This window comes from Cherax quadricarinatus, chromosome 22 (assembly GCF_038502225.1).
Source record: "Cherax quadricarinatus isolate ZL_2023a chromosome 22, ASM3850222v1, whole genome shotgun sequence".
Classification (NCBI taxonomy): domain Eukaryota; kingdom Metazoa; phylum Arthropoda; class Malacostraca; order Decapoda; family Parastacidae; genus Cherax; species Cherax quadricarinatus.
In genome coordinates this window covers 15,301,989-15,321,883 of record NC_091313.1, presented here as the reverse complement: position 1 = coordinate 15,321,883, position 19,895 = coordinate 15,301,989, and positions in this window count along the sequence as shown.

Genomic DNA, 19,895 nt, shown 5'->3' with positions numbered 1-19,895 from the left:
TTGAACGATGCCTTACTAAGGTATCGGAACGCTATTCTCAGGTTTGCCAGGCGCCCTTATCCTGCAGCAGTTATTTGGTTGACGTGCTTCAGGAGACGCGTTCGCCGTTATATTCACCCCGAGATCTTTCTTCTTGAGCGAGGTTTGCAGTCTTTGACCACCTAGCCTATACTCTGTCTAAGGTCTTCTTTGCCCTTCCCCGATTTTCATGATTTTGCATTTGGCGGGGTTAAATTCGAGTAGCCAGTTGCTGGACCACGTGTCCAGCCTGTCCAGGTTACTTTGTAGTACTGCCTGATCCTCATCTGATTTGATTCTTCTCATTAACTTCATATCGTCTGCAAACAGTGACACTTCTGAGTCTATCCCTTCCGTCATGTCATTCACACATACCAAGAACAGCACTGGTCCTAGGACTGACCCTTGTAGGACCCCGCTCTTCACAGGCCCCCACTGCGATACCTCATCACGTACCATGTTTCGTTGTTGCCTCCCTGTCAGGTATTCTCTGATCTATTGCAGTACCCCCCCCCTGTTATACGTGCCTGATCCTCTAGTTTCTGCACTAATCTCCTGTGAGGAAGAGTGTCGAAGGCCTTTTGCAGTCCCAGAAAATGCAGTCAACCCACCCGTCTCTCTTGTGTCTTCTGTTACCGTGTCTTAAAACTCCAGTAGGTTTGTGACACAGGATTTGCCTTCCATGAATCCGTGCTGTTCGTCATTTATAATCTTGTTCAGTTCCAGGTGCTCTGCCACTCTCCTGCTGATAATCTTCTCCACGACTTTGCGTACTATATACGTCAGTGACACTGGTCTGTTGCTTAGTGTCTGTCTCCTTTCTTAAAAATGGGGACTTTATTTGCCGTCTTCCATACCTCAGGTAGTTGCCCAGTTTCAAGGGATGTGTTGAAGATTGTGGTTAGTGGCACACACAGCATCTCTACTCCTTCTCTAAGGACCCACGGGGAGATGTTGTTCGGTCCCATCGCCTTTGAGGTATCAAGGTCATTTAACAGCTTCTTCTCCTCCTCCTCGGTTGTGTGTATTTCATCCAACACTTGTTGGTATAGTCCTTGTTTGTATCCCCCTCTGTGATGTCTTCCCAGAGTCCTTCCTGTCTCCACTGTAAATACTTCCTTAAATCTCGTGTTGAGCTCCTCACATACCTCTTGATAGTTTCTTGCGAGTTCCCCACCTTCTTTCCTCAGCCTGATCACCTGGTCTTTGACTGTTGTCTTCCTCCTAATGTGGCTATACAGCAGTTTCGGGTCAGACTTAACTTTCGATGCTATGTTGTTTTCGTACTGTCGCTGTGTGTACTCACCTAGTTGAGGTTGCGGGGGTCGAGTCCGAGCTCCTGGTCCCGTGTGTGTATGTTTGTGTGTGTGTGTGTGTACCATTATACATACAAATAGGCGTACATTATACAATTCTCACTTTAGTTGTTAGCAATAGAAGCTGTCAGCTAAAAATTGAGATATGTCAGAAAATGCCTCAAACCACAATGAGTCGTCGAAATATGCAATAAAATACCTTTTTAACACATTTTGAAATATTTGACTTCTTTTTTAAAATAGTATGAAAATCCCCCCCCCCCAAAAAAAAAAAAAGAAAAAAAAATATTGGAGCTAGCACTCAGGAAGTTAGTTTAGTTTGTCTTGTAGCTCACGCCATCTACCTCAACAAATTCTCTCATTCCGAATCTCTGGATTTTTGTGTTTCTTTTTTTTTCTATCGGATATATTGCCCACCCATGAGTGTTATGCTGAAGGATCAGTCTGACATAAGTTACGTACAGGTCAAGCACTCACACTCGTACCTTATGCTGGACAATGGTTCAATTACTGGAAGGATGATGGATACTCTAGTGCTTTGTATCGTATAATGTATACAAAACATAAATTTGCTATAAATTAGAAGGTGGAGTGTAAACAACATCTGGTGTCGAGCATTAATCTTATATAATAGTACCTATATTTAGTTAGTCAATAAAGATAGGTAGTATAGAAATAATGAATGACTCATCATTGTCAAAATAGTCACAATGTACCAAAAAAAATTTTTTTTTTTTATTCCGTTTTAAGTCACTATTATTGTCTTTTTTTTTTCAATTTGCATTCCCTCACTTCTCTCTAAGAATTTGGGGGAAAGAAAGACTAAAATTAGGAGCATATGGGGTGTAGGTTTAAGTAGCATTATGCAAGATGAATAAAAATTCAGAACACCGAAGCTGGTCGTACCGAAACGTCGTTATAAGTTACAGTCTCTTAAGTGCGGGTTATTTGTGTATTATATAAGATTATTGGCCTGAGTCAGATAACAGACTCGTTTTTTTTTTTGTGTGTATAATGCTTCCTGAGTAATTGAAGACATAACCACATCCTCCCGCCTCCATATGGATCCTTATGTTAGTTATTCATTTATCACCGAAAGGTTGATTATACATTAACAAAGGTCGTAAATTGCAAGTCTTTTCCGTTTGCTATGAATGATATTTCATCAAATTTACACACACACACACACACACACACACACACACACACACACACACACACACACACACACACACACACACACACACACACACACACACACACACACACACACACACACACACACACACACACACACACACACACACACACACAGTTTGGAACCCACACCTAGCCAAGCACGTAAAGAAACTAGAGAAAGTGCAAAGGTTTGCAACAAGACTAGTCCCAGAGCTAAGAGGTATGTCCTACGAGGAGAGGTTAAGGGAAATCAACCTGACGACACTGGAGGACAGGAGAGATAGGGGGGACATGATAACGACATACAAAATACTGAGAGGAATTGACAAGGTGGACAAAGACAGGATGTTCCAGAGATTGGACACAGTAACAAGGGGACACAGTTGGAAGCTGAAGACACAGATGAATCACAGGGATGTTAGGAAGTATTTCTTCAGCCACAGAGTAGTCAGTAAGTGGAATAGTTTGGGAAGTGATGTAGTGGAGGCAGGATCCATACATAGCTTTAAGCAGAGGTATGATAAAGCTCACGGCTCAGGGAGAGTGACCTAGTAGCGATCAGTGAAGAGGCGGGGCCAGGAGCTCGGACTCGACCCCCGCAACCTCAACTAGGTGAGTACAACTAGGTGAGTACACACACACACACACATATATATATATATATATATATATATATATATATATATATATATATATATATATATATATATATATATATATATATATATATATATATATATATATATTCAACAAACCGGCCGTCTTCTACCGAGGTAGGGTGATCCAAAAAGAGAAGAAAAACTTTCACAGTCATTCACTCCATCACTGTCTTGCCAGAGTGGAGGACCGATAGTACGGTTCAAAACTGCAGAAATCCTCACCACTCCTTCATAGTGCACTCACTGTACTTCCGACCTCCAGGACTCAAGTTTAACTAAACGGTTTCCCTGAATTCCTTCATAAATGTTACCTTGCTCACACTCAACAGCACGTCAAGTCATAAAACCCATTTGCCTCCACTCCTAACTATTACTCTCACACGCGCTTGGTGGATGTCAGAGCACCTCACACACAAAACCTTAACCCCTTCCCTATAACCTTTCTTAGAACCACCCCTACACCGCCTTCCCTCCACTAAAGATTTACACGCTCTACAAGTTATTCTATTTTGTTACATTCTCTCTAAATGTCCGAATCTCAACCATTCGTCAGCTCTCTGGATAATACTTTTAGTAACCTCTCACCTCCTAACTCCAAACTACGAACTCTAATAATAATTGGTAAGAGGCGTGGAGTTAAAAGATAAAGAATCACACATAAAGTGGGAGTTGTCACAGTTGCTCTTTGCTGATGACACTGTGCTCTTGGGAGATTCTGAAGAGAAGTTGCAGAGATTGGTGGATGAATTTGGTAGGGTGTGCAAAAGAAGAAAATTAAAAGTGAATACAGGAAAGAGTAAGGTTATGAGGATAACAAAAAGATTAGGTGATGAAAGACTGGATATCAGATTGGAGGGAGAGAGTATGGAGGAGGTGAATGTATTCAGATATTTGGGAGTGGACGTGTCAACGGATGGGTCTATGAAAGATGAGGTTAATCATAGAATTGATGAGGGGAGAAGGGTGAGTGGTGCACTTAGGAGTCTGTGGAGACAAAGAACTTTGTCCTTGGAGGCAAAGAGCGGAATGTATGAGAGTATAGTTTTACCAACGCTCTTATATGGGTGTGAAGCATGGGTGATGAATGTTGCAGCGAGGAGAAGGCTGGAGGCAGTGGAGATGTCATGTCTGAGGGCAATGTGTGGTGTGAATATAATGCAGAGAATTCGTAGTTTGGAAGTTAGGAGGAGGTGCGGAATTACCAAAACTGTTGTCCAGAGGGCTGAGGAAGGGTTGTTGAGGTGGTTCGGACATGTAGAGAGAATGGAGCGAAACAGAGTGACTTCAAGAGTGTATCAATCTGTAGAGGAAGGAAGGCGGGGTAGGGGTCGGCCTAGGAAAGGTTGGAGGGAGGGGGTAAAGGAGGTTTTGTGTGCGAGGGGCTTGGACTTCCAGCAGGCATGCGTGAGCGTGTTTGATAGGAGTAAATGGAGACAAATGGTTTTTAATACTTGACGTGCTGTTGGAGTGTGAGGAAAGTAACATTTATGAAGGGGTTCAGGGAAACCGGCAGGCCGGACTTGAGTCCTGGAGATGGGAAGTACAGTGCCTGCACTCTGAAGGAGGGGTGTTAATGTTGCAGTTTAAAAACTGTAGTGTAAAGCACCCTTCTGGCAAGACAGTGATGGAGTGAATGATGGTGAAAGTTTTTCTTTTTCGGGCCACCCTGCCTTGGTGGGAATCGGCCAGTGTGATAATAAAAAAATAATAATAATAATAATAATAATAATAATAATAATAATAATAATAATAATATAATATAATATTAATAATATCTTTATTTCTACAAGTACATGTACAAGGTATACAAGCCTAGCTGACATCAGTGACATACTACTGTATAGAAAGCCGCTTGTTGTGCTGAGCATTTCTGGCAAATTAGGTCAGTTTTGTCCCAGGATGCGATATCGTTCTTTGTCTCCACAGATGCCTATATGAACCACTCACCTTTTTACCTTAGTCAGTTCTGCGGTTCACCTCGTCTTTCATAGACCCATCTGCTGACAAGTCCACTCTCAAATATCTGAACACATTCCCTTCCTCCATACTCCCTCCTTTCAATCTAATATCCAATCTTCCATTACGTAAACTATTTGCCACCCACATCACCTTGCTCTTTCCAATGTTCACTTTTAATTTCCTTCTTTTACGTGCTCTCCCAAATTCGTTCACCAATTAAATCCGTGTCATTACCAGTTTATTATTTCGTACATGTAAGTATGTACAGGAACGTTAAGAAAAGATAATGTAAGATTTTGTTCGGATTTTTAACTCAGAGGGTCAGCCAGTCAGGCTAACCCAAGAAAGTCAGTGTGTTATCAAGGACTGTCTGTCTTATTTCCATTGGAGCCATTCATTCTTGTTCCCCCATGATACGACCCACACCAGCCGACTAACACCCAGGTGCCTATTTACTTGCTAGGTGAAAGGGGAAAACAGGTTTAACGAAAGACGCCCAATGTTTCCACACAGCCGGGGATCGAACCGCAAACACTCAGTGTGTGAGGCGAGAGCGTTGCCTACCAGGTCTACAAGGCCAAATATCAATTTAGAAAAAACTTTTAATCTTTTTTTTAACAATCCATTTATGTTCGTTACGCATGTTGGTAGCAGATGACACAGTTCAGAAGTGTTGTACAGCTCAAGTGTTGTACAGCTCAAGTGTTGTACAGCTCAAGTGTTGTACAGCTCACAAGTGTTGTACAGCTCACAAGTGTTGCAGCACTTACGAGTTTAACACAGCTCACAAGTGTGGTGTTATGTCAACCCGGAACTTTAAACAATTTATGCCATGAACTTTAAACAACGCTCTGTTGTACTTGACAACTCTCTTGTCACCCTTCCCACATCCCCTCCCTCAGTTCCTCTCTTCTCTCTGCCTCTCACGCTGCCGTCTCTCCTCCCATTCGCACTCTCCCTTTCCTCCCTCTCCCAATCTCTCTTTTCGCCTTCCTCCTACACTCCTGCTCTTCTCTTCACCCCCTCCCACACTCAGTCTATACTCTCTCTCTTCTCCTTCACTCCTATTCGCTTCTCCCTCTCACACGTCCCCTCTCATCTCTTCTCTCCTTCCTCCTGTTTCATCCACTCCTGAAGCAAGTCAGCGTATACAAGCAAGAACAGCCAATCAAGGCCCGGTATGAAAACTACCCAGCTACACACACACACCTCCAGCTTAACGATGCACAACACAGAGTCATATTAACCGTTGCCAATTCCAGAGAAACGATATAACCGGCCATCAAAATTCACATCAGCGAAGCGTCGAGGCCAGTCAACAAACGTCCTTAGGCACATGTCTCCTAAGGATGTAGATTCGCTGCGGTGATCCGGCTCTATCTCGCCCTCATGTACTCGCTTTTTTTCGATTAAGTTGGCATGAAATATGGCCAGAAATCCATGAATCATTTCTGGTGCAGCTATAGTTACCGCGTCTGAGAGCACGATGGTGAGGGTAAAGTATCGTCACTTGTATGTAAATGGTGTGAGGGAGCTATCTGTTTTATGGGGTAAATATGGCCAGACAAAACAAGTAGAGGTTGGCAGAATAAGCATAGGATGAGCAGGGCAGGGCAAAGCAAGTACTGAATGGGTTAAGAAGGGCAGAGTAAGTATGGGTGGGCAGTACAGGGCAGGAGAACACAAATATGGTCTGGGTAAGGCAAGGCAGAAGAAGTACGGAATAGTTGAAGCAGAACAAATTAGGACAGAGTAAGTGAGAATAGCGCAAGGACAGAGAGAGAAGCTATGATGGTGAGGTATATAAGACCAAATAACTGAAGGGTGGCGCACGATCATGTATGGCATTGATTAGTAGTATTGTAAGGCTGCCAGGACACCATTAATGAAACTCAGTTTTACAGGATACTTAAATACATTAATCTTTTTGTAATCAGCAATATTATATTTCTCCCTTCCTCCCAAAGCAATGTAATCAGTGGCTCTTCCACTACTCCACCAGTGTAGCGGTGGAAATTTGAGTCATAAATAATGCTTCATTTTACCCGCATGTAAAACTAGTGCCACTCAGAGCCCGCAGGATAAGTACCTCAAGTGTCATCAGTTTTTATCTAAGATGAGCGGTCCGCATCCCGGCAAGAACTTGTGATCAAATGATACGGAGTTCCGCCTGGAACTCGATACGGGAATCCATTTCTCGATTACTCTGATATTTTAGTGTTTCGAACACGGGTAGAGCAGCTTGTAAAGTAGCCATTCTAACCAACGGCAAATCCCGTTCTTCAGAAATAAAGACCCATTTTAGTCTCGGTAGATAATGCACCTATTTTTTATAACAACACACCACGCCCAAAGAGAGAGAGAGAGAGAGAGAGAGAGAGAGAGAGAGAGAGAGAGAGAGAGAGAGAGAGAGAGAGAGAGAGAGAGAGAGAGAGAGAGAGAGAGAGAGAGAGAGGTTAATCCAGCCTGTAGTGTGCTCCTAGATGGAACACTGTGGAGGGAGGGAGGTAGATCCTGGAAGAGTGGTATATAAGATTTTTTATTGAGGAGTCCAAAGATAAGAACCACTGGCTGATAAAAAAAATAGGATTAAAGCAGAGTGAAGTGTTATAATTAACTGCACAATAAAAAAATAAAAAGACACCGTACTACGAAGGAAACAATTCACAACCAAATTATAAATCCGAGATGAGACTTAACTTTGTTTCTAACCAACCTAGACCTTTATAAAATACCCTCGTGATATGATACCAATCCAAGATGAAGCGACACGTTTAATTCATCTACAAATATTGAGTTAGGAGTTAGCAATCAAGAGTCCACATGTGATCTTTGCAGACAAGCTCTGACTGTGCGTGGATCATTGACTGGTACTTGTACCGGTCAGTGATCCACTTATCGTGGATCACTGACTGGTACAAAAACAGGTCAGTGATCTACCCGGCAAGTTTCTCTACACCCCTTCTGCTCATGCTCACCTAGCAGGACAACCTGGAGGTTACCTGTAGGTTTTTCCGGGGATCAACGCCCCCGCGGCCCGGTCCATGACCAGGCTTCCCGATGGATCAGGGCCTGATCAAACTGTGTGTTACCGACTCTTACGGGTAGCATACTGGGTAAAAAAAAGTGCATTAGTAAACACCGATTCTGTTGGAAGTCGTATCCTAGGCAAGAATGCGAACACGTAAACAAACTGTGGACCTGCTGATAGAATAAGTAGTATTCGAATGTTGGGTAAAATGTACATCCACAATGTCATGTGTATAGTGATATTAATTACAAGTAATCTCTGTTTGTGTCTCACCAGTTACAGTGCCCCATTTTCACACTATACTTATGCCTACTACATTATTACAGTCTTAAACTAAACTTTGCCCATTACCACTATTATGACCAATATTCATATATTAAGATTATGCTGAACTCACTGGAAATGAGCAAAATAATAAGAAACCCAAGAATGAGCCAACAAAAGTAAAGTGAAATTGAATAGAAGGAGGAGGAGGGTTGACAGCATTTAGATATGACAGTAGCTGGATTAGAGAACACAATAAATGAAGAACGGGGTATGAAGTTAAACTTTATACTCCTTGAATAGACACGTGAAAGTTTTACGAGAGCAAGGACGGAAAATGAGGGATGTTTGAGACTGAAAATCATAAGAAAGGTGTGAGTTTTGGGAGAATGAGGGGATATGTTTAAGTAATGGAAATGGCAGGGAAATAAGAGAGGTAGAAAAGATTACTGATGATTTATGACAGCCCAAAAGCTAGTGGAAGTTCGAGACAGGAGAGATGCGAAAATAACAAGACGACACTGATCTCACTGCTGATCTCTCGATTAAGGGAAACGATGTCACATTTGGTGGGGTTTAAGGATAAACTGAGATTTTCTCTTAAGATTGTTAATTTTCTTGATGTCCTCTATGAGGGATTCTATAGTGCCTCCCAGAGTGCCATCAGAAAAGAAGCTGATGTTGAGTCCACTGGGGTCACCCTGATGCTCAGCTTCATGTTAGCTGATTTCAAGTTAACCAAACAGAAGGTTAGAGGTACCACTGTAACACGAACGGATGAATGGATAGATGAGAAGAAAATGACGATTAACAGCACAGAGGACAATATACTCTTTAATTTAATCACAGCTTTTTCTTCTGTCAAGTTATCAATGTATACTAATACTTCTTGGGCACTTGACTCACAATCATGTTGAATCTCAACCCCAAACTGAATTGCTTTCAGCACTGTGACTGCATCGTGACTAACAATCCTCACTAGATCTCTGACAATAAGTCGTTAGAAAATGTTACCAACAGCGATAAGTTTTATAAATAACAAAAAGGCACAATACCGTGACTGGAACGATACACAAATAACCCGCACATAAAAGAGAGAAGCTTACGACGACGTTTCGGTCCGACTTGGACCATTGACAAAGTCACACTAACAGAGGTGGAGCAGGACGGCTATATATAGGCAGGAAGAGGTGGAGGTAGTAGTAGTAGTAGTAGTAGTAGTAGTAGTAGTAGTAGTAGTAGTAGTAGTAGTACTACAAGAATTGTATATAATACCGACAGGATGAAATGACACATGCACAACACCCGGAATCTAATTCCTTACTTCCTTTCCTTGATGTCCATGTCCACCGCTCAGATACAGGTTTTTCCTTTTCCGTTTACCGTAAACCTATGCACAGTGGCATGTACATTCACTACTTTTCCTATCATGCTTCCCCTGTCAAGAAAAGTGTTCTTATCTCCCTCTTTCTCCGTGCCCTCCGCATCTGTGATCCTCAGTTCCTTCCAGCAGAAATTTCCACTCTTCATAATTCGTTCTCCCGTCTTGGCTACCCTTCCCATTTCATAGACTCTGCCCTCTCACGTGCTAAACGCAATTTCTTCTCTCCCAAACTCTCTACTCATGGGAACTCTTCTATCCTCTGCCTTCCCTACATTTCCGGTCTTTCTAATCTCAACAATTCTCTCCGTCCCTTAGACATCAAGCTTACCTTCCGCCAGACTAACACTCTTCGCACTAATCTCGTTCATACCTCTCCTCCCTCTACAGATGTTCCTGGTGTCTACTCTATTTCTTGCTCCTCCTGTCCTCTTCAATACTTCGGAGAAACTGGTCGATCTCTTTCTGACAGACTCAGGGAGCACAAAAATAGTGTTAGGCTTGCCGACACTAACAATGCTCTTTTCTGTCACGTCAGAGATCATAGCCATCCTATTGACTGGTCTTCTGCTAAAACTGTCTTCCCTACTTCCAACTCGAACAGTCGCCGTTTAGTTGAATCCTCTCTTATACACAACTTTCCTTGTATGAACCTTAGCCCTGGCTTCGTCTCTGTAGATGCCTTCCTCTCCCACTACATTGTAAAATGCTCCAAACTTCAGAACACCCGTGACTTAACCTGAATCCTCATTTTTTTTCTTCTTCTTCTTCTTCTTCTTCTTCTTCTTCTTCTTCTTCTTCTTCTTCTTCTTCTTCTTCTTCTTCTTCTTCTTCTTCTTCTTCTTCTTCTTCTTCTTCTTCTTCTTCTTCTTCTTTTTCTTCTTCCTCTTCCCATTTCCTCTCTCATTTTCTCCTCTGGGTTGTCTTTCTCTCTCCTGTCTCGTGTTTCTGTTCCTTCTTCATTTATTTTATTTTATTTCACCACTTCCCCTTTCACGCACCTCGGTGCGCTTGCTCTCCCTCTGTGGGTTTCTAGCTCTCTTGCAGTGCTCCCCTTCCTTTGTATTTGACTGGCTCGTCTTCCTTATTTCCCACTTCTACCACTACCACTACTACTACCTCTTCTTCTACTACAACTACTGATGAAATTAAGACACATGTGCGGCGTCTGGTTGTCTTTGTTGTGGACGTTTCGCCATCCAGTGGCTGGCTGGATGGCGAAACGTCTACGGTGGGGATGCCCGGGTGTTGTGCATGTGTCATTTCATCCTGTCGGTATTATATACAATTCTTGTACTACTACTACTACTACTACTACTACTACTACTACTACTACTACTACTACTACTACCTCCACCTCTTCCTGCCTATATATAGCCGTCCTGCTCCACCTCTGTTAGTGTGACTTTGTCAATGGTCCAAGTCGGACCGAAACGTCGTCGTAAGCTTCTCTCTTTTATGTGCGGGTTATTTGTGTAGCGATAAGTTTTACTCCTACATATTTTTATTCTTAGGACACAGCGTGATACACCACAAAAAAAAGGCCCTAATGGTCCCAGGGACACCTAAATCGAGGTACATATTGGCAGATTTGGTGAGCTAACACATGAGGCTCTCTAAAGCATCACCAAGTCATGAATTAGTCAAGTTTTATCGACAAGTGCCTTTGACAACTAGTAACTACATACACACGGAGAGGAAGGGTACACCATCAAGTGTCGGACACAGTACATACAACCGAGGAAGAAGTGAAGAGGCTGCTAAGCGAGCTAGATACCTCAAAGGCGATAGGACTGGATAACATCTCTCCATGGGTCCTGAGAGAGGGAGCAGAGGCGCTATGTATATCACTAACAACAATCTTCAACACATCTATCGAAACAGGGCGACTATCTCAAGTATGAAAGATAGGAAATGTAGTCCCAAGTTGTTTTAAAACTTGAGGCTACAGATACGAAGCATTAAACTACAGAGCAGTGTCACTGACATGTATAGTATGCAAGGTCATGGAGAAGATTTTCAGGAGAAGAGTGGTGGAGCATCTAGAAAGGAATGAGCTTATCAACGACAGCCAGCACGGTTTCAGGGACGAGAAATCTACATCACAAACCTATTGGAGTTCTATGACAGAGTGACGGCAGTAAGACAAGAGAGGGGTGGGTAAATTGCATTTTCTTGGACTGTAAGGCGTTTGGCACAGTTCCATACAAGAGATTAGTGCAAAAGCTGGAAGACCAGGCAGGGCTAACAGGGAAGGCACTACAATGGATCAGGGAATACCTGTCAGGAAGACAACAGTGAGTCATGGTACGTGGCGAGGTGTCAGAGTGGGTGCCTGTAACGAGCGGAATGCCACAGGGATCAGTCCTAGGACCGGTGCTGTGTCTGGCATTTGTGAATGACATGACGGAAGGAATAGACTCCAAAGTGTCCCTGTTTGCAGATGATGTAAAGTTGGTGAGAAGAATTCAATCAGACGAGGACCAGGCAGGCCTGGTCCAGCAACTGGCTCCTGGAGTTCAACCCCACTAATTGCAAAGTCATGAAGTTTGGGGAAGGGAAAAGAAAACCACAGACAGAGTACAGACTAGAGTACAGAGTGAGACTACAAAACTCACTCTAGGAAAAGGATCTTGGGGCGGGTATAACACCAGGCACATCTCCTGAGGCGCACATCAACCAAATAACTGCTGCAGTATACGGGCGCTTGGCAAATCTAAGAACAACATTCCGACATCTTAATAAGGAGTCATTCAGGACCCTGTACACTGTGTACGTTAGGTTCATATTGGAGTATGCAGCGCCAGTTTGGAACCCTCACCTAGCCATGCATGAAAGACAACTAAAAAAAATGCAAAGGTTTTCAGCAAGACTAGTCCCGGAGCTAAGGGGTATGTCCTACGAAGAGAGGTTAAGGAAAATCGACCTGACGACACTGGAAGACAGGAGAGATAAGGGGGATATGATAACGACATATAAAATATTGAGAGGAATCGACAGGGAGGAGAGAGACAGGATGTTCCAGAGATGGGAAACAGCAACCAGGGGTCACAGTTGGAAGTTGAAGTCTCATATGACCCACAGGGATGTTAGGAAGTATTTCTTCAGTTACAGAGTTATCAGGAAGTGAAATAGTCTGGGAAGTGATGTAGTGGAGGCAGGATCCATACATACTTTAAGAAGAGGTATGATAAAGCTCATGGAGTGGGAAGAGTGACAGATTAGAGGCCAGTAAAAAGGAGGGGCCAGGATCTGTGACTCGACCCCTGCAACCACAACTAGTTGAGTACACACACACACACACACACACACACACACACACACATGCAAAAGGGCACGTGTTTGTCGGCAAGTGCCTTTGAGAACTTATAACTAACACAAGGACACAAACTGACGTGCCCCCACCCCAACACACACACACACACCAGTTAAATCCTGCTTAATACCGTGTGTTAAGTGAATTCCCTTTACTCAGTATTGTGGTGGCACCATGAAAATATTCATCTGGATGTTGGGTCGATGGTCGTTGGGGAGTCCTTGGTACTCGTGGGTTTTCTTGTCCCCATTTTTTTCTTTTGTATTCGAGCTGCTGCAGCTGTGACCTTTTCGTTGAGAATACTGAAGTGACATTTCTACCCGCTGTCTTCTTTTCCCGAGTCCTCGGATCTCTGATCACTTGCCTTTGATAACCTTTTCTTAACATTGTCTCCTCCTCAATTTTGCAACTTTTACTACTGTGACATCCTTCTTGCCTTTTTCTCTCTCTCGCAAACTCGTTTTTTGAGCTCTTTCTAACTTTACGTGATCTCGTTCTCAGCCAATATACCTCACATAACATCTTTATTTTTTCACCTCCTTAAATACTCTTTAATGACTTTTCTGTTTCCATCACTCTCGTGACTCCTGTTTTTCTAACTCGTTGCGGCTTCTCTTCCTCCCAACTTTGTTTTCAATTGCTCGTAACTTTCTTTTTTTTCTGATCCCGTTTCATGACCTTCAATCCTCCACTTTCGTGTCGCACTGCTTTTGCTTATTCTCTGCGTTTTTTTCCTTGCTTTGAATTCCACTTTCTTCATCACACGTCATCAGCTGGCAATAGCATCTCCTGAAACGTCCCCTAGTGTTCGTGACACTTCTCTATGCTAATGTTTGCTAATAATATCGACTTCTCGCAATACCATCTACTGAAAACAGAGCTTTCTATAACACCGAATAAAGATTAGATCGTCTCGTAAGGCGTTAATTTCAGTAAGAGACGGCGTTTTAGAGGCATGGCTTGCTTTTGTTTTCTCTTTCAGAAGAATCTACCCTTTGTTGGGCAAGGGCTCCAAATGAACCCTTGAAAACATGTGTTTACTTCATCGAGGGGAATGACAGGCCAAATAAAGGATAGATGAGGTTTTTATTAACATTACCTGTTGTTGATTGGTGGAACCTAAGATTGAGATATCACATGTTACGCCACATACAGTTAACGAGAGCCTCTTACCCTTACACATCTGCATTGTGAAAATAGCACATCTATCTTCCGGATTTTTTAACCCCCCCAAAAAATAAGTCATGAAACCAACGCCGAGGTATACACCATTCCGTGTAGGTCCTGTGACAAAATTTATGTTGCGGAAACCTCAAGAAGCATCACACGACGCGTCTAGAGAATATCGTAATACTTGCCAGAGGAATGACTCGAAAAATACTTGTTAGACATCACAAAATCCTGCTGGCACCTCGTGGACGCCAGAAATGCCAAACTAATCATCACAGAATTTGACCTTCGCAGCACACGTTGCTTACATTACTCACTACTACCAGCAACACCAAATTTAAAATACAGGGAGTTTCATTATATCTCAAATATCGTCACAAAAAGCATTTTACCCAACCCCTCTTCCCCTCCACCATCCCTCCTCCCCTGACCATCCCTCCTCCCACCTCCCACCTCCCACCTCCTTCCTCCCTTCTCCCTCCTTCCCCTCTCTCTCCCATCCCTGGCATCTCCTCTCGCCTGACCTCTGCCACTACATAAACTCATTTTCTCTTATGTACTGAAGTGAAGAATTACCTGGTGGGGCGAAACGTGTCCTCACTAAATGTCTTAATACCCGCATACGTGTCTTTTTTACACGTAGTGCCACCTACCCTCAGCGGGTGTCCGTGCCTTTCGCGCGCCTGGCATTAACATTTCGTACCTCGTCGAGCTGTTAGCTGCTAAGTATTCTCATCCACCAGTTGTTGTGACGATCTGATTACTACTGTCACCCGGGGATCCGAGTCTCACCCTCTTATTAGATCCATGCAAAGGAGGGTGAAAGAACGAGTGATAAAAACTAAAATAGGTATTTGGATTTTTGACTTTGCAAACGAAACTACTAGCTGACTGTACACCTCATGTTCATCTTGCAGACGCAATTGAAGTTGAAGGCCTAGGATGTAGGCGTTCAGAGAGCTAATAGGAGAATATGAGTACATACTCTTTACTATTTGTCATTATTTCATATGATACAAATAAATATTTAATGTATGAAACAAATATGTTTTACGCCCTCAAAACCTCTGATTTTTTTTTTTAAATATTTACATCCTTCTGTGTTTTAAAACAGGATTAACAGGATTATTTAAAACTGGAAAAAAAAAACAGATGCCTGGCGAGATTTGGAGAGAGAATTCATGAAGATAAAACAGATAATAGAAATCATTATGGTCTGTATAAAAAATTATCTTCTTTATCTTCTACGAAGGAGTAATCTACAATCTAGTCATTTCTACTTTTGTCTAGGGAGATGAGGTCAGGATATTATAGAGCAAAGCTGCAATATCCTGATTTTTCACTTCTTCAGGGTAAGCTATTGTTATGAAAAAGCAGGTGAAAGATAATTACGATGTCATAGTGAGTAACAAGCACGGATATTGACTGAGAAATGAAGAAGTACTGGTCAGACAGTATAATACTGCTGTTGCTGTTTTTACTATAACCACTACTGCTACTACTACAACTACTACTGCTAATTTTATTGCTATTGCTACTACTACTGCTATTTATACTTACATTACTGTGCCCTATACAGTGCATTCTCATACCTACCACCACCATTCGTCTCAGTTAGCTAGATGACAATGGCAGTCACGTAACATCCTCATTGTCCCAGTAAATGCAGCAAAAGATATTTTAAAATATAATTTCTCAACACCGACCTCAACAGACTGATATTTTTTTTTAGACGACGTGTCCTCTGGGTTGAGCTTTACTAGATAAATCTTGATTAAGCTCAATATTGCCTATACCCACTTGTTGGCTTGTAGTCTAGCACAAGCCCTGGGAAGGGGAATTTTTGGAAAGTACTTACACAGCCGTATCCTGAAAGTCTGTTCATTTTAACGCCTGAAGTTTAAGAGGGTAGCGTGTTCGATCACTCTGCTATAAACCGTTACTGCATCTCCTGCCTCAAATTTCTTAAAGATGTTTCGTGTTATCTAATCTTCTTGCTCAAGAATGGCGAACTTGCTTAACACCATAATTAATATCCTAAAATTTTGAACAAGACTTCCTGGTATTCCCCAGGTATGAAGGGGAATACCAGAAGCACCTATTGTTATAATTATGATTATTATTAGTATTCTTGTTGCTGCTATAATGATGAAGCGTATTCCATATCGACTATTAAACCTTTTTTTTTTTTTGTTGAACATACTGAAGTTATCCCCACAAATCTTATAATTCCAGATTATAAAGTGCGCAGCATTTTTCTTTGCCAACCGCACACGGAACTCTTGAAGTGCTCTCCACGAGGGTGTCCATTGTCTGAAAAATACTCTTAAGAAAAATTTACCGTCTGTCTTTTGTCATTTCTGTGCACTGTCTGCTCTAGAATTCATCTGGAGAGACGTTTTCCTGTGAGTTCTGCAGTGCTGGTGGATTTAATCCTCAGTCTAACACAAGAGATACTGTTAATCTTATATATCTTGATTTCCGTGTGATGTTATCAAGTTTATATAAAACTGTGCATTTTGTGTGTGTGTGTGTGTGTGTATGTGTGTGTATGTGTGTGTATGTGTGTGTATGTGTGTGTGTGTTTGTGTGTGTGTGTGTGTGTCTACTCGCGAGCGTGTGGACCGTGTGTCTGCAGGAGAGAACATGTTTAACATCCTCCTACTCAAGAACGCGTACAAGACACACTACGTCTTCTCTGGATTATGGCTTGATGCGTATTTTATAAACATAAATTACGTAGTTGAATGTGAGTGATGAGAGATGTCATTCACACACCCCACAGTAATTTATGTCCATAAGTAATATATTCAGTATATAATATAGCACTGAATTCAACTCGTAGTTTTGAGTTAACAAATGAGACTTTGGAAGGAAGCTTAGTCTTTTGTCTTGAAATTTTCCTCTTCAAATATTAAGGTTGTCTGTGCTCCTTAACTTTAAGTTCATGTTGCCTGGAGGTAATCGGTGCCACGAGTAGGTTTTATTAGTTTAATATTGCATTCTCTCATAAGGACTTTATATATATATATATATATATATATATATATATATATATATATATATATATATATATATATATATATATATATATATATATATATATATATATATATATATATATATATATATATATATGTCGTGCCGAATAGGCAGAACTTGCGATCTTGGCTTAAATAGCAACGCTCATCTTGCCATGTACCACAAGCGAAAATTTGTGTATGCAATAATTTCACCAAAATCATTCTGAATATAACGAAAAAAAATATATTTCGCTGTGCTTGTTTAGTATTAAATTACTGTAAACAAATCTAAAATATATTTAGTTGGGTTAGCCTAAAATAAATTGTTCTTGTTATAATAAGGTTAGGTAAGTTTTCTAAGTTCCTTTTGGTGCATAATTAAAAGTTTTTACATTAACATTAATTAAAAAAATATATCTTTAAACTTATAAGAGAAAATTTTAGAAAGGACTTAATTTTAAATGAGTTCTTGCTAATTGACCAGTTTTACATATCCGGCACGACACACACACACACACACACACACATATATATCTATATAAATATATATATATATATATATATGTATATATATATATATATACATATATATATATATATATATATATATATATAGATATATATATATATATATATATATATATATATATATATATATATATATATGTCGTGCCGAATAGGCAGAACTTGCCATCTTGGCTTAAATAGCAACGTTCATCTTGCCATATAGGACAAGTGAAAATTTGTGTATGCAATAATTTCGCCAAAATCATTCTGAACCTAACGAAAAAAATATATTTCACTGTGTTTGCTTAGTATTAAATTACTGTAAACAAATCTAAAATATATTTAGATGGGTTAAGCTAAAATAAATTGCTCTTGTTATAATAAGGTTAGGTAAGTTTTCTAAGATTCTTTTGGTGCAAAATTAAGAATTTTTACATTAACATTAGTGAAAAAAATATATCCTTAAACGTATAAGAGAAAACTTTAGAAATGACTTAATTTTAAATGAGTTCTTGCTAATTGACCAGTTTTACATATTCGGCACGACATATATATATATATATATATATATATATATATATATATATATATATATATATATATATATATATATATATATATATATATGTGTGTGTGTGTGTGTGTGTGTGATGTCACCGTGGTTGTTTAATATATTTATAGATGGGGTTGTAAGAGAAGTAAATGCGAGGGTCTTGGCAAGAGGCGTGGAGTTAAAAGATAAAGAATCACACATAAAGCGGGAGTTGTCACAGTTGCTCTTTGCTGATGACACTGTGCTCTTGGGAGATTCTGAAGAGAAGTTGCAGAGATTGGTGGATGAATTTGGTAGGGTGTGCAAAAGAAAAAAATTAAAAGTGAATACAGGAAAGAGTAAGGTTATGAGGATAACAAAAAGATTAGGTGATGAAAGATTGGATATCAGATTGGAGGGAGAGAGTATGGAGGAGGTGAATGTAATCAGATATTTGGGAGTGGACGTGTCAGCGGATGGGTCTATGAAAGATGAGGTGAATCATAGAATTGATGAGGGGAAAAGGGTGAGTGGTGCACTTAGGAGTCTGTGGAGACAAAGAACTTTGTCCTTGGAGGCAAAGAGGGGAATGTATGAGAGTATAGCTTTACTAACGCTTTTATATGGGTGTGAAGCATGGGTGATGAATGTTGCAGCGAGGAGAAGGCTGGAGGCAGTAGAGATGTCATGTCTGAGAGCAATGTGTGGTGTGAATATAATGCAGAGAATTCGTAGTTTGGTAGTTAGGAGGAGGTGCGGGATTACCAAAACTGTTGTCCAGAGGGCTGAGGAAGGGTTGTTGAGGTGGTTCGGACATGTAGGGAGAATGGAGCGAAACAGAGTGACTTCAAGAGTATATCAGTCTGTAGTGGAAGGAAGGCGGGGTAGGGGTCGGCCTAGGAAAGGGGTAATGCCTGCTGTATTTTGGGCACACGCCCCAGCTCTGAGGAGCTGGATGAGATTTTCGGTGATACAACATGTACTGTACCGTATATGCCACCTTTATATCAACAATGTATCTCTTAAATCTTTTGTACCATATTATATAATAAAATATTCCTACTGGTAAAAAAAAAAATATGAAAAGATGGGGTGGTAGGGAAAGTGGAATATTCAAACGGCTTCAGGAAGAAATCCAAATATTCTTCCTTGAAGCCTTTTTATCCACTTTTCCGAGGCTATGAGTCCCATAATTTGCACCAGAAGATTCGATTCCCCCCCTCCCCTTCTGTGATCCTCTAAAATGTAATCAATCTTCATTGGAAATAAGTGAATCCCAAACAGAAAATTCTGTTACCTTGGGTGATTAGTGAAAGCCACATATGAGAGCGACACAGTCAGGAATTTGTAATGGATGTAGCATTTGTTATTTTAGGGAAAATGATGACACGAATCTTTACGAGAAGAGGAGGATGACAAAGTTGATCTCATGTATCAAAAAGCTTACCTATGAGGATAGACTGAGGGCCCTGAATCTGCACTCTCTCGAAAGTCTTAGAATTAGCGGGTATATGTTTGAGGTATATCAATGGAAAACAGG